General features: G+C 38.8%; 1 protein-coding gene across 8 annotated transcripts in view; it reads right to left on the reverse strand.

Annotated features, from left to right (window-relative positions):
* Window positions 1-25,823, reverse strand: part of ALPK1 (alpha kinase 1) — a 137,581-nt gene that overhangs the window by 100,011 nt on the left and 11,747 nt on the right. Inside the window, exon 1 of one of the 8 annotated variants that reach the window (XM_086704386.1) lies at window positions 19,385-20,291. The exons of 6 other annotated variants lie outside the window; for them this stretch is intronic. The gene's annotated coding sequence lies outside the window, so the exon portion shown is untranslated. Of the gene's footprint in view, window positions 1-19,384; window positions 20,292-25,823 lie in introns of those variants that run through there. One more of the 8 variants, XM_086704385.1, reaches the window with a different exon arrangement.

A 25,823-nucleotide genomic window follows, 5' to 3' on the forward strand; every position in this document is an offset into this window, starting at 1 on the left:
AGGACCCCAAACATCCCAATCACCACAAAGGTATTAGTATCCACCTTTTGAAGAATGAAAAGAAACTTAACCATCTGGCTTATCTTTTCCTTTCAGACAAGACTACATCTCAGTGATTAGAGTCACAACAATAAACCACCAAAAGCAAATGGCCTTTTTTTTTTTCTGATTCTTACTATCACTACTATGAAGCCTTCCCCATCTCCTCCTGGAATGTTACAGGACTGGCAAAAAGAAATGCAAAGATCTTCATCCAGTCTGCTTCCCTGGTTCTATCAGGAACTGTATACAAGCAACAAAGATTTATAAAACAAATTATCCCAAGAATTGTTTTCATCCAACTTATAGCAGAGTAATCAGATTCAAAGGGAGCCTGTAGCACAAGGATCTGGGTAACTTAGAAAAGCCTCAGAATTATCTGGTTTAAAATAAAAGAAATATTCACCCTTATCCTGACTTTCCACTCTGAGATATATATTTCCTGCTAATATTCTAAAATTTCTATATATCCACAACCAAACTGATCACTTTTTTTTCTTTTAATTTTTTTTTTTAACGTTTATTTATTTTTGAGACAGAGAGAGACAGAGCATGAACAGGGGAGAGTCGGAGAGAGAGGGAAACACAGAATCCGAAACAGACTCCAGGCTCTGAGCTGTCAGAACAGAGCCCGACGCGGGGCTCGAACTCACGGACCATGAGATCATGACCTGAGCCGAAGTCTGACGCTTAACCGACTGAGCCACCCAGGCTCCCCTAAAATGATCACTTTCTAAAACTTTATATATTCAAAGCTTATGCTACCTGAATAACTGTTTAAATACTTACTAGTTTTAACAATGGTCTTAACAAGGGGAAACAGTGTTTCCCCTTGGGACTGTGGCATGCAGCTAAAGCAGCGCTTAGAGGGAAATTCGTTCCATATCCTAATTGTGGTGTTGGTTATTACAGATCTATACATGTGTTAAAATTATAAAATAAAGACCAAACAAATGGTCAATTTTACTGTGTATCAAGTTAAAGAAATAAAATAAATAAAAATAAAGCCAATATATGCTGTTCACCCAGAAAAGGAAAGAAGGAAGGAAGGTAGGAAGGAGGGAAGGAAGGAAGGAAGGAAGGAAGGAGGGAAGGAAGGAAGGAAGGAAATAAAAAAGAAAGAAAAGAAAAAGAAGAAGAAAAAAAAAGAATCAAGGGGCTTCAATGTCTTACTTCTTGGAACTTTAGGGCTGAGGTATCTAAATATCAGGAGAGTCAGACCAGATCATACCCAGAGAAGAGAGCTTATATATCAAAAGAGTTGTATGACTTTTTTCTAATTTATACAGCAGAAGCCAGGGGAATATTTGTGAAAATGAATTCTAAAATGCTAGACTAAGGAGGAAAAAAGGAACATAGCTCCTTTGGGTCAAAATTATTAACATGACTACAATTACCAGAGATTCTGGGTTCTTTGTGCTAGTTCCAGTATGTGGGATTGGTTATTACAATTAGGTCAGAAAGTAGCAAATACATAAGACACCTTGGTAAGACACTTATCTGATTGAAGATAAGAGATGAATTCTATGAAAGTTCAGAGATCTACTAATTCACTGATTTTTCTGGGAGTCTAGAGATCTGTGATATATAAAGGTATCCCCTCCAAGTTAAAGACAATTTGCTTCACCTTGTATCCAGTTCCATAGAGAAAGAGGCATACACATATGGTGGGCTTTTAGTATGAGAGAAGCAAAATAATGTTACGTTGGTGTTGTTCCTTCTTACTTATTGAATAAACCATAAGGCTCTATATTTAAGGAAGCCCCAAAGCAAAAGAATATTCTTCAGCCAGTTCAGTTTAAAGAATAAGCCACGCTTGCTACTTAGATCTTGTGATCCAGGAAATCTAATGTGCACAAAGTGTCTGCAACAAACCATTGAGCCTCTGAAACTCCCTAATAAGAGAATCATAGTATAGCCCCATAACTGAGAGCAAAGCCCTACGTCTTTGACAAATAACTACTTTCGTTGAGAAACAGCTCTTGATTTTTGCTGTTAGGTCCTAACAGAGACTGAATATCTGGCCACAGGAAATGGACTCTTTGTTAGACCCGAGCTGCCTTCCAAATTAAGCGCTATTTGATTGATCTGTTCTCAAATTTGGATGTACAAAGCAGCTCTCCATCCTCAACTTGAAGTTGCATATACAAGATCAGACTTGAGCAAGTGCTAAAGGCACAAGGAAGTTTCATGAGAAAATGGCTCCAACTCTCATGGCACTTAATCTTGCTCAAATGCCACCACTCCTATACCCACTCATATAGCCTCATGGGATTTCCTGTAGGCAGGGAAGAAAAGATTCAAGACTGATTCAGTAATCATTGTGCATGTAATATACTGGCACCAGCCATAAATAAGTTGATCCCAGAGCTCTTCTCACTGTTGGCCACGAGGGACAAGTAGGAAGATAAATCTTCAAACTAAGAACTTGGATAAGTCAATCGAATTGCACAATTGACCTAGAAATAAAGATTCTTATAGTGAAGATTTATACATAGAACCTAAAGGTTTGGCTTGATGAGAAGTTAAAAGGAACAATATTGGATTATAAGAAGGTTTAGGGTAGAGGTGCACTCATGGGGGTCTTAAAATAGGTTGATGGTATGAGAATGCTTGTGCCTCATGTTAAAGCTCATCAGTGGGCTCTCTCTGCAGAGAAGACCCTCCAGAATCAGGTGGGCAAGAAGACCAGGACTGCACATGTCAGCTGTCTTCTTTCCCCAGCATCACCAGGATTACTCAGTAGGTTCAGGAACACAGTGGCCATAGTGACAGAGGCGGAGGTTATTCATGAGTTCAACCTCACAAGGCAGATCTGGCTACTGCCACTATTGAATGCCTAAGCAGCAGCAGAGACTTCTGCATTCGGTTCAATACGTGAGCCATGTAGATGGCATGACCAGCCTCCTATTGACTGATTATACTGAACCCTTTTCATTATGGACTTGGTAGCAATTTTTCTCAATAAAATGGATATTTGTTCTGGATAGAGATTTGACTTCCTTGCTATGTTTCTATTAGCAATATATTCTGTGGACTTCCTGAAGGCTTAATTCACCAACAGTAATCCACATAACATTGCTTCTGGTCAGGATGTTATAGGTAATTTCCCACAGGACTCACTGGTCTTACCATAACCCAGGAGCAGCTGGCTTTTTATAGCAAAGCAATAGTCTATTGAACACTAAGTTACAGAGCCAGCTGGAGGATATCTTATGAGGTAGGGGTACTGGTCTAGAGAAAATGGTATATGTTCCAAATCAATAACCAATATATGGTGTTGTTTCACCCAAGGGCAGATTACAGGGGCTCAGAAACTATAGGGAAGAAGAGTCTTCCTCCTGTTTACTGAAAGTGTAGTAAGGAACTTACAAATGTAGTCTCATAACTAGTTGCAAACATAGGGACTGTGGTCAATATTTGTATTTCCTTGCTTGAGCGGCAGGTGTGTATGTTCATACACATTCCCCCTCTCTGTCATCTATTATTTTACATAGGGTATGTTGGTGGTGGTTACCTTTAAGTTTAGTCAATGAATAAGATGTATGTAGCTGATGAAAAACTTATTAAATGTCTTCTTCCTCTTATTTAAGTGTCCATGCAGTAAACTCTTTCTAGAATTAAGTTGCAAGAATAACTCTCCATTTCCAGATGAATTTACAAACTCCCCTTTACTGGCTGATGAGAATGTATGATCTAGTATGTTTCCCTTTTGAACTGGTTGTCAGGAAGCTCAGGGCTTCCTATAAGATCCATTGTAATGATTCTCTCACCTCAGGTTTCCAGGCCATTGCTTTCTTCCTTTCTTCTAAATGGTTTCTGCTTTAACTTTTCCTACCCTGTTTTATGTACATTTTAATAGTGCATGCCACTTTGATTCCTTTTTACATGTACCTAAGTAAATATATAAGTAAATAAATAAACCCTGCCTTTGACAAAGCAGTTCATGACTTCCCTTAACAGCAGCTCGGGCACACAATGGCTTACTCATTCAACCAGCATTTATTGAGTGTTCACCATGTGTAGACATGACAGTCCTATACTCTCCATCACTAGGCATGGTCCTCATGTCTTTGGCCATCCCTATTATTTCATGTCAGATGTCCCATTGTCAACTCTATGAGTAAAACTTTGGGGTAATGTGTAGCTCCTCTTATTTGAACTGTCTTTCAGAGTCTGTTTCTGATTGTTCCTCGTTCCTACCTTCTAGTGTATGGCTTTTACCAGTGGGTATCTTTAAATCTAAATCTACAATTTCTGAACATTCTGATAACTTCTCTACCTACCATATCTTAGAGTAACTGCAACTTTTTAGAAGCTTTTAGAAGATACCTGAAAACCAGAACTGCCCCATCCTGAAAGTTAGGGACTTTCTTCATTTTGAAATGAATGAAGACGCGAAGTCAGTGGAATTGGTTAAGGGCAATGCTGTAACCTGGACACAAAACTTGTAATCTCTGAAGAGATGTTCTCTACAGGAAATGGTGAACTAGCACATTAGTTTATAAGTCAACCTCTCAAGAATTTGGTTAGTAAAAATAAATGTATTTGGCTGGACACAATCCACTGCTGTTCTCTCTTTTTCTATACTTTTGGAATGAAATTTGTCTAATATAGGCACAATTCCTTATAGGTGGTTAGCTTATCTTCCTCTTTTTGTTTTTCCTAAATTGATACTTCCTCCTTGCTGCCTTCTCTTGTTTTTCCAAAGCACATATATTATTGTTTAATCCACTCAACATTTTCATAAGTACCTACCATGTGCCAGACACAATCTGTTTAAGGATAAACAGATAAATATAGTACAGTTTCTGGACTCCATAAGTACATAGTTGTGGGGAGGCCAATGTTTAGGCAATAATTACAGCCTTGTGATAACTGCCAGGGCAGAGGCACCACAAAAGTTTAGAGATGTTCCTTTACCTGATCCACAAGCTGAGAGGCGCTTTGGGGACAGTGACCCTTTTATAATGCAGCAAAAGGTCATCCATCTATCATGTTGGGTGAATTACTAGGCTTTTTCACAACTGAAAGAACCAACAAAACATCTAAGCCACTGCATGAGCAGACACAGTTTTGGAAAGTCACACGAATTTTACTACAAATTCACATATTATATGTAGTTGTGATCTGGTAAAACTAGTAAATATGCTAAAAATAGTACCTCATGGTAGAATTTTAAGAAGAAAATGTTTCTCAAGCAGGGCATATAGATCATATAAAGTACCACAGAGCTCCCTTAGGAGTCCTGAATGCCCAGTGTGGAACTCTAGAAATCTCCATCAGCCAGTGAGATGATGTCAATAAAGGATGATAATTGGTCCCTAAAGGATTGCCTTGGGAAGTGGACAGAACAAATACTCAACAGGGGCAATAAGTGAGCAAGGGAGGATATAATTATTTATACAGATCAAAAGATGGGGATACTTTGGACATGTAAGATGGGTTCAGATAATTAAATAGTGTTACATATGGATATTCTGAGAGGGTAACATTTCTGTACGCCTCAAGAGACTTGTAAGAAATCTATTTATATTCCCTACTTGATACCGTTCTCCTGTATCAGTGACTAGCAGCCCGTATGAATTCTGAACCAAAACATTTCTTTCAGAAACTAATGCAGGCTTGTCCCTCAACAGCACATATGACTGAGGGTAGACTCACTTCGACAGGCAGATGGACGGCCCCTTTAGAGGAAGACATCCAGTGTGTCAGCAAAGTATTGTCTTGGGTTGGTATAGTGTACAGCCTTTATCAATGTAGCAATCTAACTTAGTCCTTCCTTTAACGGAACAAAAACCGTTGCTTTCTTCTCTAGGTAGTCATTGCTTAGTATTCACCCTATCCAAGTTCGCCATCTAGAGGTCATACAGTTTGCAAGTGCATAAGGTCAGAAGACTGCATGTGAGAATTCACACGTGCCTCCTATTTAGGGAATTTCTCCTTCTCCTTCTTCTAAGGAAGTTTATACTTCTGTTGAGTGATACCACAATTCATGGCGGTTTGCTGTATAGCTACCATCTTGCTAGATATTTACTGGTCTCTTCTTTTACATTTCTCGATCACATAGGGATTTATATTGTAAAAGTAACAGTGAAGAAGAGCTGTTAAATATATGTTTTAGTACAATATTTCTTCAGTTAAAAAAAAAAAGTTTTCAATCTCCCTTTTGGTCAACCTAAAAGTAACACATTCTTCATTATTGCTTAAATTACTAAGCACTAACAATCCTAATCATCCCTACCATTTACTGAGCACTTAGCATGGGTACCACTGGCCAGGAAACTTGAGACATCTAAGGTTATGAGTTTAAGCAGCTTAGCCCAAGACACAGAGCTAATCAGTAAGTTGGTGAATTGGTTTTGGAGATCTGTCTCACTGCCTGTGTTCTTGCCAAACCTGCCATATTGCCTCCAGGTATTTTGTTTTTCTGTTTTTCAAACCTAGAATGTTTACCTCTGGCTTTTTCAACCACCTCCCTCCTTCTATAGCGGAGTTTATATGTGCCCTGTCTCCCTGCTACTTTAGTGAGCAGGAAAGACTAACCTTTCTCCTCCACATGCTGCGTGATAATCAAGAAGACAACCAGAAACTGCACAGAAATTTCCTGCATCACCAAGTTTAGTTCAACTGCATTTCAGAAGTTGAGGTGAAGCCATGACCTACTCCCCCTCGTCCTGGAGCTTAGGTTGGCAAGTGTCTCTTGATCATGCCTGATCTACCCTGTGGACCCTAAATAAAGTCACGTTCAATCAACAATGCATAAGACCTGGCCCTCTCTACAAAAGGATCCTCAAGTTGGAGTTTCTGGAGTTTTTCTTCAGAGGTTGCTTTTTTTTTTAAAGTGTATTTATTTATTTTTTTAGTAGTCTCTACACCCACTGTGGGACTCGAACCCACAACTCCAAGATCAAAAGCCATGTGCTCCTCTAACTGAGCCAGCCAGGTGTCCTGAGATGTTGCTTTAATTTTTTATTTTGTTAATGTTTATTTATTTGTGAGAGAGAGAGTGAGGGAGTTGGTGGGGGGGTAGCAGAGAGAGAGGGAGAGAAAGAAAATCCCAAGCAGGCTCCCTGCTATCACCCCAGGAACTGCAAGACTATGAACTCAGCTGGAGTCGATGCTCAACCGATTGAGACACCCAGGTGCCCCAAGAGGTAACTTTTTAAGAAGACCATCAAACTTTATTTTTGGAGGTAATTCTTTTATTTTCAGGTGAATTTGTGTTTCTACTCTTTTCCCTGTCCCAACAATGTGAGGTTCATATCAAGCAAAGTGGAGGCATGCCTACTTCTGGAATTCAGTGATTTCTGCACAAGTCATCAAGATTTCTGGCTTGCGTGAGGAACTGTAGCTCCCTGGGGACACAGAGACGTTAAGTTCTAATGATTGGAACCCTTATATTAAGAGATTCTTAGGTTTAATGTAGCTGTAAGGAACAAAATACACCCAAACTAGCTTTAGCATAAAGGGAGATTTATTGGATGGACACAAGGATCTCTCCTGGACATAGGACAGGAAATGCGGATAGTCCTCATGAGGGATTAGAGTCAGAAACCAAAAGCTGTTGGAAGCAAAAGTAATCTCTCTCTCTCTCTCTCCCCCTTTAAGAGTCTGTTTTATTTATTCCACCAAGACTTACTGATAGCCTACTATGTATCAGGTACCATGCTAGATGGTAAGAGTACAGAGGCAAACAGAACATACAAGGTCTGCCTTATTCTTCTCTGTAGACCATCCTTATCTGATCCATTTATCATGGCTTTACATGACCTCCTGATTCAAATCCTCAGCAGAAACTAATTCAGTCTCAGCATCCTTAGTTCAAAGACAAAGTCTTAGCACAACATATGGCTTGTTACCTCTGGCATCAGCTATCTACTCCTGGTCCATTCAGGCACAGCAACAATGACGCTGATGGCTGGGGGAAGGGGACCTGTTGTGACCTGTTGTGTGGGACAATCTCAGCAATCAGGGCAGAATAGAGCAAATGGTATGAAAATGGGATGTTGGTAAAGAGGATAAGACCAATGAAGGAAATGATGATCATCTCTATTGTAAAGATTTTCCAAGACAAAAGGATGATGAAGCTTTCTATAAACTTGAGGAAAGAAAAGGAAAGAGCCTCAGGAAAGCTGAGAACTTGCCTTGGGGTAGGGAAGGGTTCCAACTATATGACATATCTGGGGATACCAGTTTGAGTCTGAGTGAAGCACAGGTTACTCAAAAGCCCTCTAACCCTGCTTCCTTAGAGGAACCTGGGTAACATTCCTTGGGAGAGGAGAGAGGAACTCTAGATCTTAAAAACAAAACCTTCCTGTAGTAGTGATTTAAAAATTCAAAGTATATAAGGTTGCTAGAAACACTGTGAATCCTGGAGGCAATCAATCTCCAATTGTGAGAGCAGCAGATGGGAGAACAGCGACACTGCAACAGTAGTTTGAAAAGACTGGAAAGCATACAGGAAAAAAAGGAAAGTAGAGAGGCTAAACATTGAGATATGCAATCACAAAATTTTGTGACTGTAGCCTAAGTATTTTAGTCACTTGGACTAATACGGTCTTGAGAAACAAGAGTTAAAATCATCAGTGTAAAAGTAAACTTCCCTCACAAATCTGCACTTCCAACCTACATGTCTCAAGTACCTCACTGTTACACTCTGACAAGATATTTCAGGTTAATTCCTTTCCTTCAAGAGAATCTTGACCCACTAGATCACCTTTTTGTTTTATTGATGGTTTTCTAAAGCAACCTAGTGAATGGGAAAAGATATCTGCAAATAATATATTTGATAAGGAGTTAATATTCAAAATATATAAAGAACTTATACAACTGAACACCAAAACAAACAAACAATGAACAATTTGATTAAAAAATGGACAGAGATCCTGAAAGGAACAATCCAAATGACAGCCCTGCCTTAGTTTAAAGCTAGGTTCTCTTTTCTGCTTATTATGGATCTTTGATAAGAAATACAATTGCTGAGAAGTCTGTTTTGCTTGCTGTTTGCTACGAGCATTGTGAAGCCCTTCCTGAATGTAACCCGCTGTGTAGTAGAATGGGTTGTAAACCTTCCTAAATGTAGTCTGATAGGTAATGGAATGAGTAATTGTACATAAACTAACCGGCATTTCTCGCGTCTGTAAACCTGCTTGCTTAGCACATTCCCCACCTACCCTACCCTCTTCCCCCTTCCCCCTTTTTCCTCCCGCCACAAGTAACGGACAAAGCCTTCCCGCCAAAGGACAGACAAAGGACGCCCAATCAGAGAACAACAAATGTCCTTACTTTAAAATCAACCAATCAGGCCCCTCATAATTTGAAACCTCCCCTGTGCTATTTGTCTCTGTCTATAAAAACGCTGTACCAACCCTGATCGAGGCCTCTTGCGTCACCGGCGACGAGTGCGCAGAGGACCAGGTTCGAACCTGCAATAAACGACCTTTGCCGCTTGGCTTTGACTCACGACTCTGGTGGACTTTTGTGGGAGGTTTCGGAACTTCGGGCATTACAATCCTAAATAGACATTTTCCAAAGAAGACATCCAGATGGCCAACAGACACATGAAAAGATACTCAACATCACTAATCATCAGGGAAATGCAAATCAAAACCACAATGAGATATCACCTCCTACCAGTCAGAATAGATAGTATTAAAAAGACAAGAAATAACAAGTACTGATGAGGATGTGGAGTAAAGGGAACCCTCATGCACTGTTGGTGGGATTGTAAATTGGTGCAGTGTGGAGGTTTTTAAAAAAAATTAATAATAGAAACTCCATGCAATCCAATAATTCACTACTGGATATTTACCCAAAGAAAATGAAACTACTAATTCATAAAGATATATGCACCCCTATGTTTATTTGCAGCAATTTTTACAATAGTCAAGATACAGAAGCAATCCAAGTGTCCAACAATAGATGAATGGATAAAGAAGTTGTGGTATGGAGCATATGATGGAATATCACTGAGCTATAAAAAAAAAAAAAAAGGGATCTTGCCATGTGCAACAACATAGATGAACCTAGAAGGTATTAGGCTAAGTGAAATAAGTCAGATAAAAAAAGAAAAATACCCTATGATTTCACTTATATGTGGAATCTAAAACATAACAAAACAAAACAAAATAAATGAAAAAACAAACAAAAAAACAAACTCTTAAATACAGAGAAAAAAACTGGTGGTGGCCAGAGGGGCAGTAGGGTGGGGGGTTGGGTGAAATAGATAAAAGGGATGAAGAAGTACAAACTTCTAGTTACAAAATAAATAAGTCATGGAGATGAAAAGTACAGAGTAGGGAATATAATCAGTAATGTTGTAATAACTTTGTATGGTGACAGATGGTGACTACATTTATTGTGGTGATCATTGAGTAATGTATAGAATTGTAGAATCACTATATTGTACACCTGAAACTAATACAGTGTTTTATGTTAATCATACTTTAATTTTAAAGCAAGAGAGAATCTTTGAGAGGGTAAGGTATTTCATTTGTTTGCAACTTTTGAAGCGAGTATTTAATTCTGATCAAATTCATTAGCATAATATATGTTGATTTGTAGTTCAAGTCACCATTTTAAGGAAGTAAAACTCATGTGTGGTAGAAGTTCCCAAATGAGCATAATGTCTAAACTTTCAATGAAATTTAGTGCATGGTAAAACACTGCAGATGGAAAGAACTATAGTTACTGTGATACTAATTCAGCAAGCTATGGGCATTGCCTTAGGTTGTTTGGACTTAATCAGTGATTATTTTGTATATGAGTCCTTCTCACTTTCCATGAGGTAAAGTTTTGGGAAATTTTATTTGTTATAAGGCTAAGTGGTCTACAAAGTCTTAGTTCTCATAACCCTTTGACTTTTTCTTCTGAAAAAGATCTGAAATCTGGAACTGTTCCCACAGGGATTCACTCTATTTGCCTTTTTAAATTCCTCAGTGGTTCCCCTTCTTCTCATTAATTAATTAATTTGATTCAACAAGTATTTATTGAGTCCCTCTGTTGCACCAGGATAATCATCAATCATTACTCTCACAGAATGTTTTTGGGAAAGGCAATCCACCATGGGCTGTGGGCATGCATCTCTGCAAGCTCTTGCTGAGCGTGTCAAGAATGTCAACCCAATTTCCCTTGCTTGGCCTATTTATCAGGTTTGTATTTGCAGCAACCTTGAGAAATGAGGTCATAGAACAATTTTGTTATAAAAGCAGTGGCTTCCTCAAGATCAATGTTCCTTGACTGCAACACAAACCCACCTTGACTGGTCAGTATCACTCCTTTGGGACTTAGAGGACATAAGAAACAGATGTCTACATGATGCTCATGCTTGCTGTGCTCCTGAATAATGAAGTCCCCTGTCTTTGACCCAGGAGGATCATCTCATGTCTTTTGCCAGCATCCATGAAACAGTAGCAGGCCAACTTACTAACTTTATTTTTATTATTTAAATGTTTATTTCATTTTGAGAGACAGAGACAGAGCATCAGCAGGGGAGAGGCAGAGAGAGGGAGACACAGAATCTGAAGCAGGCTCCAGGCTCTAAGCTGTCAGCACAGAGCGCAACGCGAGGCTCGAACTCGAGAACTGTGAGATCATGACATGAGCACAAATTGGATGTTCAACTGACTGAGCCACCCAGTCGTTCCCAACTTAGTAACTTTAAAGAAAGTAAAATAAAATCCCAGTCCCTGAAATTTAAATCTTAATTTCCAAGAATTAAATTACCCCAAAAAAAGGCCTTTACCGAGTGAAATTTTATGTCATCCTCTAAAAATCTGCCTCAACTGAAATAGGAAAAATGTCAACTATATTTGATGTAAATTTTTTTTTTTAGATCCTATATTCTCTTAGATTTGTAGCCTGCATATTATAAATTCCATTTTCTTCTCAATTCTTAAAAATTAAGGTTTGTGGGGTGCCTGGGTGGCTTAATAGGTTAAGCATTGACTCTTGGTTTGGGCTCAGGTCATGATCTCAGTTTGTGAGTTCAAGCCCTGCATCGAGCTCTGTGCTGACAGTGCAGAGTCTGTTTACGATTCTCTCTCCCCCTTTCTCTGTCCTTCCCCCATTCATTTTCTCTGTCCCTCTCTCAAAATAAATAAATAAACTTTAAAAAAATGAAGGTACTTTTCTTCCAGCAATGCAAATTAACCATAATTTCTAGGTTTTCTGCTATGTGTCAGGTTCTGCAGGGGATCTAAAGATGAATAAGACATAGTCCCAGCATTTTTAGGCCTCAGGGTTTAATAGAGATGACAAACACAAATCTGTATCTCAAACACAAGACTGAGGGGGATCAGATATAGTTGAATTCCAAGCAAAGAATGGGTGAAGAGTGGGGAAGGGGAGATTTAGTTAAGTAATTTCTTGTTAAGAAGGACAAATATAAGCTAAACACTGAAGGATGGGTAGGACTCCAACAACTGGAGAAAATGGAGAGGCAGGGACTGGGGAACAAGGAAAGTGGTACAAAGAGATGCATTTCAGACAGATGGGGTGGGATGGAGACACAGCAAGAGCAAATGTAGATCATGATTAGAATTAGCAGGAAATCCAGGGTGTGTGGAACACTGAGAGATGATGAGTTCAGACCAGTTCTGTTTGAAGTGCCCATGGAATCTTGTAGATAAATGAAGCTCTCTACAAAAGGTGGGAAATGTGAGTCGGATTCAGGAGAGAAATTAGGGCTGGAGAGGAATTTGGGGATCATCCACGTCGGGGGCAATAATAGAAGCCACTGTATTAGATTAAAGGAGGCAAAGGTAAAATATGAAGAAGACCGGACTTCTACAAAATGCCTCTACTCAAGAGCCAAACAGTAAAATTATGGCCTCCAATGAAACAGCCAGAACTGTGAGAACCAAGAACAGCAGAGATATGATACTGAGCAACAAGTTCCACAGGAAACCCCAGAGTAACTGCTGGGAAGAGGCAACTAGATTAGGTGATTATAAAGTTCTGGTTGATCTTGTAAATAGACATCATAATCAGAAGAGGGCAGATCAGAAGTAGATGCATGAGTGTTAATCAAGGAAGTGAAAGGGATAAATATAGACTACTATTTTGAGAAGCACTGCTGTTAAGGGAAGGAGAAAGATGAAATGCAGTCTCAGGGGAAATGAATATTTCATAAAAATCATTAGATTTGAACACGTGTGTAGGCTAAGGAGCTATTAGAAGGCAAAGGAAAAATAAAGAAAGCAAAGAAAAAAATGAAAGAGAAAGAATATGAATGAGAAAAATCACAAAAGAGGTTTAAGAAGTCAGAAGGAGTAGGCTTAATCCAAGGTAGACTACCATTTCTCTGAGGCATAAGGGAAGGAGAAAAAAATGGCTAATGACCGACAGAAAATCTGAGAGTTCACCATAGATAACCCAGTATCCTAAGTCAAACAGATGGAAATCTGGGAGGTAGGGTGGCAGCAGTGAGTTCAGCTTGAAAAGGGGGGATCCTGGATTGAAACAGGGGCTGTAGAGAATTGGAAAGACAATTAAGTAAGGATAAATAAAAGATTCAGTGGGGCCCAGCTACAGTTCCTCAATAATGGATGCCATCAGTCAGCTGAGGGGCTACCCCACCTCTACTCTAGACAGCTGAGTCAATCCACATCTGGAAAGTGTATACAGCAGAGGGCAAAGGAACATATCAAAAGTCTAAAGTGCCTGTGAACAAAGGGGTCCAGACTCAGAGAGGCTAGAGGACCTAGAAGTGGGCTCATAGCCTGGATAAACTGAGAATCTGGGATGTTGGAGATGCTGAGACGAATGAACAAAAAAGAGGAGGTAGGGGATTATATTTACACAAGTGTTTTTCAGGTTTGGGACCTGGGGTTTTGAGTGGATCAAGTGAGGACAGATTCTCAGTTGAAGCCGCAGCCAGTCTGATGACTGATATGGTTGTTTAATCAAGTTCAGGCAGTCAGAGAAGTCTTGGGGTATTTTACTACACTTCAAATTAGTGGTGTTTTATTGTTGTATATTAACTACCCAAATACTCTTGTGCATTGTTATTTTTACTATTATGTAGATTTTCCCTTATCCATTTTATTTATTGTTAAAAGAAATACATAATGTAAATAGGTATTAAGTACTTCAAATAAGTTGTTCTTACGTCCTATTTTCAGTTTTATCTAATCTCCAAGATAGGTTCATTTGGGGAATGAACCTAAACTAGTTTACTTGTAGCCCTGTGGTAGACTGCTTTCCATTCTTTTCTCAATTGTAACTATGAATTAATTTTAGTGGTTTTGTTAATGTCTATCTTCCCCACTATAATATATACTCCAATAGGACAGGGTATGCATCTGTTCTGTTCTTCTCTATAGCCGGGAATGTTTAGCACATAGGATAATTCCTAGCATATATGATGTACTCAAAAAGTATTTGTTTTCATGAATTGTTTATAAAAGGAGATATCTACTGAATCTGGACATCCTCTCTCAGTTCCTTAATCCTACACTTTGCTTACCATATATTTGATAAATTGGAAGTATTTCTTTTTATTTCAGGAATATCTGTAATATTCAAAGAAAATAGGATTCCTTTTGTTGTCTCTATAAGCTATTAAATTCTCTGCCTACGCTCTTTAACAAGAAACAATATGTTTATTCTTAATTCATCCTCTAATTGTTTTCCTTTCAGACTGATGTAAAATGTTGAGACTACTTCTTAGTGTTACTTTTTGCATTATAAGGACATCATCAGATGTTCTGAAAATTCTGTGACAATGTTTATGTCATAGTCTCTGGCTCAGAAAATGAGTCAGTTAATGAGTTGTCAGTCCCAACAAATGTTTGTGTCATTTACATGATGATCTTAAATGCCTTTCTGCAATTTTAAGGGTCTGTTCATGCTTTCTAGTGCCTCACTGCCACCCTCTTCTGGTTACATATAACAGCACAGGCATAAAAGATCCCACTTCTTAAACTAGATGTGTATCTTTACTTAATGAAAACAAATGTGGCTCTACAGAACAAAAAAGAGCCAAATAAATTACAAGACTTAGAAATGACCTAATAAAATGGAAAACTTTTATGAAACATTAAAATAGTGATGCATATTATTTATCTACCAATAACCTTTTTTGAACCCCATTTCAGAAAAAAAAAATACATTACTCTTTTTGAATTTTATCATAGAAAAACATCACTAGTCCATTGTCTCAAAATCTATGATGCTCCAATATAACAGCAATAAAAATTTCACTTGTACTATCTATGTAGAAAGAGTTTGCTAACAGAATTAATAGTGTACATAGTATTGCAGGCCATGGGCAAACTGGGAGAAAAAAAATCTATTCAACTATTAAGGGTATTTTAGCATGGCTAAATATATGAAATAAACACTGATAATCCAAAGAGCATTCATTACCTACTTATGAAGTGCTGAATGAGCCCTTCACTTGCAAATAATGCAGTGGTTCTGAACATATATATGACCTGAAGCCTTTGTTTACACTGTTCTCTTGACTCCTATTCACACTACACATCCTATATTGGATGAATTCTGCCATCTTCTCCTTGCAAATATGGTCTCTGCTCTCACAATCTCTTCTGTTATTGTCTTTCCCAGGTCCCCTCCATCTCTAGTTGGGACCATTAGCCTCCAAACTGGTTTTCCTGCCACCTGTCTCTTTCCATATCCCCATAACTCTATACTTCACACATTGCCAGGTAGCCTCTTAAAAGCAGAATTAACCTTGTTACTCCCCTCCTTAAAAATGTCTGCTGGGGGCCATCTGGGTGGCTCAGTCGGTTGAGCATCTGACTCTTGCTTTCAGCTGGGGTCATGATCCCAGGGTCCTGGGATTGAATCCCGCATCAGGCTCTGTGCTGAGTATGGAGCCTGCTTGAGATTTTCTCTCTCTGTGTTCCTTCCCTGCTTATGCTCTTTCTCTCTCTAAAACAAAACAAAACAAAACAAAAAAATTAAAAAAAAATGTCTGCTGTCTTGCTGTTGCCTATAGGATGAAGTCGTCCAAGCACCTGAACTTGGAATCCAGTGTGTGGTACCCAGCATACCTGCAATGCAGCACAGCTTCTGTCACTGTGCACTTGCCCTTAGTACCCTGTAATAGTGTCCCCCGGCACTCGGTTTTCTCCTCTGTGGCAGAGCTTGGCACAAGGCTCTATCATATATCAGTTACTTAACTGTCTCCCAAGAGACTGACTCCTGAGAGTGGGCAGAGCCTCACTCATTCTCTTTCAAATCTCCAGTGCACAGCTGGTACCAGCCGTGTGACTAGCACACAATAGAAGCTCAGTGTGGATTTGTGAAATAGAAGGAAGCTCAGTGCGGGTTTGTGAACGGATGAATGATAGAATGCTGCTCTTTCCATTTTTATCTAATGAAATTCTCAGTTTCCAAGTTTTAAATTATAGTGGCATTTCTCTAAAGCCTTTTTTTTACTCTTTTCTGGCAGAATTCATAGCTATACGAGTTTTTGTTCACATTACACTTAGCTATATGTACTCCTGTCTCTTGTGCTATGTCATTAGTGCCTAAAGGCAACTTGGGAGAGTGAAAAGGGCATGAGCTTTGGAAGCAGACAACCCTGAACTGTATCCCAGCCCTGCTATCCACTCTCCGTGTCACCTTAGACACGCTTCTGAAATGAATGTTTTTTCCCCTCATCTGTAAATGGGTCTAACACCACTTTTCCAAAAGACGAATACAAACACTAAAAAAGAAAGTGAAAACCCATGACACATACTACACTTTCACTAAATTTTAGTATTTGTTCCCTTTCCCTGAGGGTGAAGATCATATCTAATTTATATCTAGGTTCCCAGTGTATTATAAACTATAGAGACTCAGCAATATTTGCTGAGGAAATAAATGAATTCCAGAGTTGTAGTTGGTCAAAAATAATATAAGAATTACAATCTTGAATCATATGTTTCTCATTTTTATGATTATAATATCTAAAGTATATTCTAGTCACATAGTTTGAGGCATAAATATTTTCTAGTCTTTCAGTTATATTTCCATTTGTTCGTTTTCCTTTATGTAGTCATTGTGAAATATGTTTATGAAGTGTTTGAATAAAAAGACCTAGTGTTTATTTTTAACAAGATAAATATAATGTTAAGGAGGAAAAAACAGAATATACCAGTGTTCACAGTGTGACAGCTACTATGTTTTTAAAAAGATGAAGATGAATGATGTTTTTTCCAGAAATAGAAAAAAAATCCATCCTAAAATTCATTTATAATCTCAAAAAACCCAAATAGCCAAAGCAATCTTGAAAAAGAAGAACAAAGTTGGAGGTCTTGTACTTTCTGATTCTAAAACTTGCTACAAAGCTACTCTAATCAAAACAGTGTGATACTGGCATAAAGACAGACATATAAACCAATGAAATAGAATAGAGAGCCCAGAAATAACCCTTCACATCAAGTGATTTTTGATAAGGGTGCCATGACCATTCAATGGGGAAAGGACAATCTTTTCAGTAAATGGTATTGGGAAAACTGGATGTCCATGTGCAAAAGAATAAGGTTGGACTTTTACCTTATACCAAAGCCAAAAACTAACTGAAAAGTGTAAAGCCTAAAATAAAATAAAATAAAGCCTACAACTACAAAAGTCTTAGAAGATAACAGGAGAAAATCTTTGATACTGAATTTTGCAGTGATTTCTTGGGTATGATATCAAAAGCACAGATAACAAACAAAAAAACCCCAAATATATTGGGCTACATAAAATTTAAAAACTTCTGCTCATCAAAGGTCATATTAAACAGAGTGCAAAAGGAACCCCTGGAATGGGAAAAATATTTGCAAATCGTACAGCTGATAAGGAATTAATATCCAGAATATGTAAAGCACTCCTACAACTCAAGGGTAAAAATACAAATGATCTAATTTAAAAAAATAGCAAAGGACTTGAACTGACACTTCTCCAAAGAAGATATACAAATGGTCAATAAGCACATGAAAAGATGCTCAACATCACTAATAATTAGGGAATGCAAACAAAAATCACAATGAGATACCACTTCACACCCATTAAGATGGCTACTAAGAAAAAAAAAAGGAAAAAAGAATAGAGTACTGGCCAGGATGTGGATAAATTATAATCTTAGCACACTGTTAGTGGGAATATAAAATGGTACAGCTGTTATGGAAGAAGATATTATGGTGTTTCCTCAGAAATTAAAAATAGAATTATCATATGATGCAGCAATTCCACTTCTGAATACATATCCAAAATAATGGTAAGCATGGACTTGAGTTATTTGTATACCATGTTCAAAACAGCACTATTTACAGTAGCCAAAAGGTAGAAGCAACTTATGTGCCCATCAACAGACAGATAAACAAATGTGGTATACACATACATTTCCTTAAAAAAGGAAATTTTGACAAATGCTATAACACAGGTAAATTTTGAGGACATTATATAACATGAAATAAGCATCACAAAAAGACAAAATTGCATGATTCTACTTACTGCCTGAGGTGCCTCGAGTAGTCAAATGCATACAGACAGAAAGTAGAATGGTGGTTGCCAAGGGGCTGGGTGGGGTGGGGGGAGTGGAGTGGGGTATGAGAAGCTATTGTTTGATGGTGAAAACAGAGTTTCAGTTTTGCAAGATGAAAAGCATTCTGTGGATAGATGGGAGTGATGGTAGCCCAAGAATGTGAATGTAAATTAATACCACTATACTCTACACTTAAAATGATTATGATGGCACATTTTATGTGTATTTTACCACAATTATTAAGAATGACTACAGGGGCGCCTGGGTGGCGCAGTCGGTTAAGCGTCCGACTTCAGCCAGGTCACGATCTCGCGCTCCGTGAGTTCGAGCCCCGCGTCAGGCTCTGGGCTGATGGCTCGGAGCCTGGAGCCTGTTTCCGATTCTGTGTCTCCTTCTCTCTCTGCCCCTCCCCCGTTCATGTTCTGTCTCTCTCTGTCCCAAAAATAATAAACGTTAAAAAAAAAAATTAAAAAAAAAAAAAAAAAAAGAATGACTACAAAAATAGCAGGAAATACACCAAAATATTTAGCATCTTTGGCTCTCAGTAATACTCTTTGACTATTTTCCCCTTCTTTTTATGATTTCTACGATGACTATGTATAGTTCTATAATTAGGAGAAAATAATTAATTCAAAACTTCATGTGAAAACTTACCCAAAATTGGTGTTCATAGATTTTGATCCAGTTCTAATTTAGAACTTTCTAGGTTAAAAAAATATTAAACACAGAGGACTTTATTATAATAAGAGAATGGATAGAATAAGGAATAATCCATATTTATTTCCTGCATTATGTCATAGGCATTGTTGCATGATTTCTACTTGAAACATCCCAGGTAAGAGAACAGAGGAAACTCACTGTCCTGAGTCCCAAATGAGAGTAGAGAAGTTACAATTGGTCATCACCATCCATCACGTTAGAAACACATGGAGGGGCACCTGGGTGCCTCAGTCAGTTAAGTGTCTGACTTCAGCTTAGGTCATGATCTCATGGTTCATGAGTTCGAGCCTCGCGACGGGCTCTCTGCTCTCAACGCAGAGCCTGCTTCAGATCCTCTGTTCCCTTCTCTCTCTCTGCCCTTTCTCCACTTTCACTCTCTGTTTCTCTCTCAAAGATAAATAAACCTTAACAATAAATGAATAGGGGCACCTGGGTGGCTCAGTTGGTTGAGCAACCGACCTCGGTTCAAGTCATGATCTCAAAGTTCATGAATTCAAGCCCCACATCAGCCTGGCTGCTGTCAGCCCAGAGCCTGCTTCAATCCTCTATCCCTTCTCCCACTAGCACCCTCTCAAAAATAAATAAACATTAAAAAATAAAAAGTAATAAAATAAATAAACATTAAAAAAAGAAACACATAAAGGAAAAATGTCAATCACAGAAGACCAGATCCTCTCCAAGGTGGTTAACAGGGGACAAACATCTCTCTCCATCCTCTTAAACAGAGGTAGGGGTTTCAAATCTCTCTTTAGACTTTTTAGAAACTTTACTCTCAGAGGTCTAAATTATCAGGGTTGGTACTCTCTGACAGTTTCATTATGAGAAAATAAAGAGACTTTGCTGAAAAAACCTTTCTGAATGATCTCTTGTCTCAGTGACTTTAAAAGAAGTCTATTTATTACTTTTGGGGATTGCCAGAGGGAGGAAGTCCTCCTGGTTATTTATGTAAATATTTTGCTGAAAGAATTTACAATAATAGTTACTATTTTTTCATACACTAGAAATAGCAATACATGACATTTCATAGTGCTTTACATTTTCTTCCTTTTTTTAACATTTATTTATTTTTGAGAGACAGAGACAGAGCATGAGCGGGGTAGGGAGGGGCAAAGAGAGAGGGAGACACAGAATCTGAAGCAGGTTCCAGGCTCTGAGCTGTCAGCACAGAGCCCGATGCGGGGTTTGAACTCATGAACTGTGAGATCATGACCTGAGCCAAAGTCAGATACTTAACCAACTGAGCCACCCAGGTTCCCCCATAGTGCTTTACATTTTCAACCACCTTGAAAAATCTTTCAGGGGGCAGCTTATGCCCTTAAGTCCCTGAACCACTGGCTCTAAATGAGCAGCCTCCTGGCCACTTTTAGACCTTGCTTTTGCCTTCCTTGTTTAATCTGCATATGCCTTCCCCAATCTTGGAATCTTACATCATGACCCACTGCCCGTCATTGTTAATGTCAACAGCCTGCTCCTAGGGCATTTTAGCTCCCACATCACTGTTACTCCAATGACCCCCATTCTTGGAGATTTCAATAATTATTTAGTGATCAGGGACTCTTGGTTTCTTGAATCCTTTCTTCCAAAGATCTTGCCCTTCACCCAACCTCGGGCATTCACTTTTAAGGCAACTCTTTCATACTTTCAAATTGTATCTCACTTTCTATCCACTACCATCCATCTTGTCCCCTTTTATTCTCCCAAATCCAACAATCCCAAAATCTCACTGGGACCTAGAATCCATTGATCCTACCACCCCCCTTGAGGCCCTTTCTCCTCCCTCTACCCAATTTAATTTCCATGGTCAATCATGATCATCACCACATGCATACACCTTTGACTCCCTTGTTTTTAACATATGCATGTCAAAATCACAACTCTAGTTAAACCCAAACTTTACACAGCTGAATGATGCTGGGGGAAAAAATATCCCTGCCCCCTGATTCCACTTTAAATTTCTGCCTCTGAAACTCAGTGATGCCATTAATGCTGCCAGGCAATCGCATTGTGATTCTCAGGTCCATCCACCTTTCACTCTGTCAGGGGCCGATTTCATACTTTGTCTCCTTTCCTCCTCTACCCTCATTCTCAGCAATCAGAAGAGGACTTTCACAGACTCCTGCTCACCTCTAACAGTGGCTGCAACCCATATTCTGCCCTCCCATTTGCTTTCAGAGATGAGTCACCCATTCTCTTATCTGGAAGCAATTACTCCATTCAAACAATAATTGCACCCTTCTCCTTACTCAAACTCAGTGCTGAATTTTTTTCTTCTCTGAGTTTTTGCTCTCCATTGGTTCATTCCTATCTATTTACAAACATGCCATTATTTCTCCCATCTTAGAAGAAAAATCTCTTGACTTCACTTTCATCAATAGCTATTGCCCTTTGCAGCACAATTCCTTGAAAGAATTGCTCCTACTTAAGCTTTCAATCTGTCTCTTCTCATTTTCTCTTAAATGCACTTCAATCAGACTTCTGCTCCATCACACCACTGAAACTGCCATTGTCAAAGTCACTGGTGAACTCCACCTTGCTACATCCAAAGACCAATTCTCATTCCTCTTCTTTTTAACTTACTAAAATATGTGATAGATAGCATGTGACACACACCTTCCCTTCTCCATTGCCTTCCAGGATACCACATGCTCTTGGTTTTCCTCCTACCTCACTGATCTCTCCTTCTCAGCCTTTTTGGCTGGTTCATCCTCCTCTCCTAGATCCCTTAATGTTGAAATGTGCAAAGCCTCAGTCTCTGGCCTTCTTCCTTTCTCCATCTAAATCCACTCCTTGGCTTGGGGCGCCTGGGTGGCTCAGGAGGTTAAACGTCCGACTCTTGGTTTTGGCTCAGGTCATGATCTCACAGCTGTGGGTGTGGAACCTGCTTAAGATTCTCTCTCTCCCTCTCTCTGGGTCCCATCCCTTCTTGCATGTTCTCTCTCTCTCAACAACCAATCAATCCACTCCTTGGTGATCTCATTCAGTTCATAGTTTTAAATATCATGTATTGGCTGACAATCACCAACTTTGTATCTCCAGTCCAAACTTCTGCCTTGAAATTTTCCGATGGATATTTTCAACTGTTCATTGGGTATCTGACTTGTATATCCAGTCAGCATCATATTCTCAACATGTCCACTTTGAACTCCAAATCTGCCTCAGCTAATGACTCAGCTAATGACCTGTCCAGGAAAGTGAAATGAAAGGCCAGCTCTTAGATGAGCTGTGCATTCAGAAGAGGCTGAATGGGAGCAGATAGGGGTATTTGAAGGGAAAACTTGCCCAGAGGGAACCCCCTGGTTCCCTCGTGTCACTTAGACTTTCACTTTGTGCATATGCAGTTGTGGTCTAAAAAGCTTTTCCTTGACAACTGTGATTTGGGGAATAACTGTGTTGAGATACTGTGAGACTTCTAAGATCTATGTTGCATAATAAGTAGTGCTTTTCTTTTCTTTCACTATAACTTACTTTTTCATACACGGTGGTTTCTGGCTTATGAGTGAGAGGTATTACTAGCCTACTGGGTGTTTTCCAGTATGTTCTATCAAGAAGTATTTAAGTCATGCAAAACTTTTTAAAAAAATTTTTTAACATTTATTTATTAAAAAAATTTTTTAATGTTTTTATTTATTTTTGAGAGAGCAAGAGAGAGAAACAGAGCAGAGTGGAGGAGGGGTAGAGAGAGGGGGAGGCATAGAATCTGAAGCAGGTTCCAGCCTCTGAACTGTCAGTGCAGAGCTCAACATGGGGCTTGAACTCATGAACTGTGAGTTCATGACCTGAGCTGAAGTCGGATGCGTAACCAACTGAGCCACCCATATGTGCCCATAACATTTATTTATTTTTGAGAGAGAGAGAGTGACAGAGTATGAGCAGGGGGGTGGCAGAGAGAGAGGGAGACACAGAATACTAAGCAACTCTAGGCTCTGAGCCGTCAGCACAGAGCCCAGCGCAGGGCTTGTACCCACGAACCACGAGATCATGACCTGTGATGAAGTCGGACGCTTAACTGTCTGAGCCACCCGGGCGCCCTGAGTCATGAAAATCTTGAAGATTGTACCATAGTGATTTCTGATGTATTTTTAAATAATTTAAATTTTTGAAACATTTTATTTTATAATGAGAGCAAAATGGTGATTTTATTTAAAATTTTGGAGAAAAAATACAGCAAAAAAGAAAATAAGAATTACCTATGGTCCCACTAAGAAATAAGCACTATAAACCTTTTGATATCATTGTTTCTGTGTACAGTTATAATGTTTATATATATATATGTATATACATATATATATTTCTATATGCACATATATATTTGTAATGAAGCTTTTGAAAGTGTAAGTTTCAAAATTTAACTAAGTATTCTTGGACTATAATTGAGCAGTCTGATTTTTGTCTCTCAACTGAGGTGCCTAGGTGTAGTCAGAAGTAGTTTAACAAAACACTGTGACACTATATATATATTTTAGTGGCACTTCCTTTCCCTCATGACTTATGGTTAACTTAGGGATGCTTTCTGCATTTATTGTCTTCTGTTTTTCTTTCAGCCTTGCTTTGGAACTAGACATTCTCACCACTCTGCCTGCCCCTCCACATCCCAGCTAACACAAATGACAAATCCCAGTAGCCAACCCTCATCAGTGAGTGTTAATCTTTATCAAAACTTCTCCTAGGATGGGGCACCTGGGTGGCTCAGTCAGTTGAGGGTCAAGCTCTTGATTTTGGTTCAAGTCATGATCTCATAGTTCATGGGATCAAGCCCCGCATTAGACTCTGCACTGACAGTGAGGAACCTGCTTGGGATCCTCTGTCTCTCTCCACCTCCCCCCTCAAAAAAGATAAACTTAAAAAAAAAATAAAGTCTTTTCCAACTCTATAATCCTGTAGTACTATTCTACCTTCTCAAAATTGGGCAGCAAATAACTGAAGATAGTGTCCACCTGGTGTGCTACCATAGGATCTACATAGACTCCACAGGACTTAAAAACAGCTAGCATTTGTTTTTTTCAAATATTGTTTTAAGGGCCCTAATGTACTAATACATTTTATTCTCATAAAAACTGTAAGAGATAATTAACATAATTCTCTTTATGTTAGGGTGGAGAAAATTGAGGCCCATAGTGACTAGGGAACTTGGTCATGGTCACACAGCAAAGGGACAAAGCTGACTCTAACAGGGGCAGTCAATTGACCAGATCAAAAGCATCCTGTACCATAGGATAGCACTTAGACTTGATAAAAGCCTAGAAGAAATTTTTTTTTCTTTTTGAATAGACAGTAAAATCTTTTTTAAAAAATAACCTAATAGCACAAAAGCAAAAACTTGGCCATGCTATGGACAAGCTGCTTTAAAATGTGAACCTGTTCTTTCTCTCTCTCCCTCTCTCTCTGCCCTTTCTCTGCTCTCTCTCAAAATAAATAAATAAATAAATAAACATTTTTTTCTTAAAGGGGGTACCTGGGTGGCTCAGTTGGTTAAGTGTCTGACTCTTGGTTTCGTCACAGGTCATGATCTGAAGGTTCATGGGTTGGAGACCTGTGTCAGGCTCTGTGCTGACAGTGCAGAACCTGCTTGGGGTTCTCTCTCTTTCCCTCTCTTTCTGCCCCTTCTTTGCTCTGTCTCTTATAATAAATAAACATTTAAAAATATGAGCCTTTTAATACAGACTATATGGTATTCCTTCTGGGAATCTTTAAATATATTTAAATGGAGCAAAGATTCAAGATTTTTAAAAAACAATACCAAGTCAGAAGGAGCATTTGCCAGGGTCCAAGACCTCTCAAATGTCACAACCTTCTACAGTCTCTAGTTGAGAAGATATCATAATATATGTGTGAATAAGTAGATGTAATTATTCAAATGTTGAATTGATGGATTTTTTTTTATTAAATTCTGGGGAAAAATTATGCCCTTTGTGAGCTAGGGAGCTTTAAGTAGTGGTAAATCTCACTTAAAAGAAATAGGACAGAAAAGTAGGGACTCGTGAAATTTTATTTATTTAGGAAATCCATATTGGATACATACAATGTCTCATGCATTGGGTTAGGTACTGGGAATTCAGAGATAGAAGATACAGTCTTAGTTTTCAAAAGTGGTTATTGCAAAAAAGTTCTGGGAAAGAAGAATACTCTGGGTTCTAGGAAATGTCTAGTCCAACAGGACAACGTGGCCACCTGCTTTGGTAGAGAGCAGTAAAGTCAGTCAAGTCTTCCCAGAGGAATATGCTTGAGGTGCACCTTTCAGAAAGTAAGCCACCAAAGAAAGGAATGGTCTTTCAGGCAGAGCAAGCAGTAGTTGGGATAAAGAATGGAGGAGCATATTGGGAATGAATGGGTACCGAGGTATCACTGGAACTTAGATTCATCTAGGGTATTGATTGGTAAGGGCTGAAAGATGGGGCTGGAGAACGATGCAGATCACGGATCATTAGGGCTATTAAAATACATGCTAGGAAAATGGGAAGTCTCTGAACAACATGACCCAAAATAACTGTTAAAATGTTGCCTGCAGGCAGACTAGAGGCTGAGGAGATGAGGATATGGTGTGAGATGTTGAGGGCTTGAACCAAGAGTAGACATACAG

The sequence above is a fragment of the Puma concolor genome, chromosome B1 (genome assembly GCF_028749965.1).
Source record: "Puma concolor isolate L17-30 chromosome B1, mPumCon1.1.hap2, whole genome shotgun sequence".
In the NCBI taxonomy this organism is placed as follows: domain Eukaryota; kingdom Metazoa; phylum Chordata; class Mammalia; order Carnivora; family Felidae; genus Puma; species Puma concolor.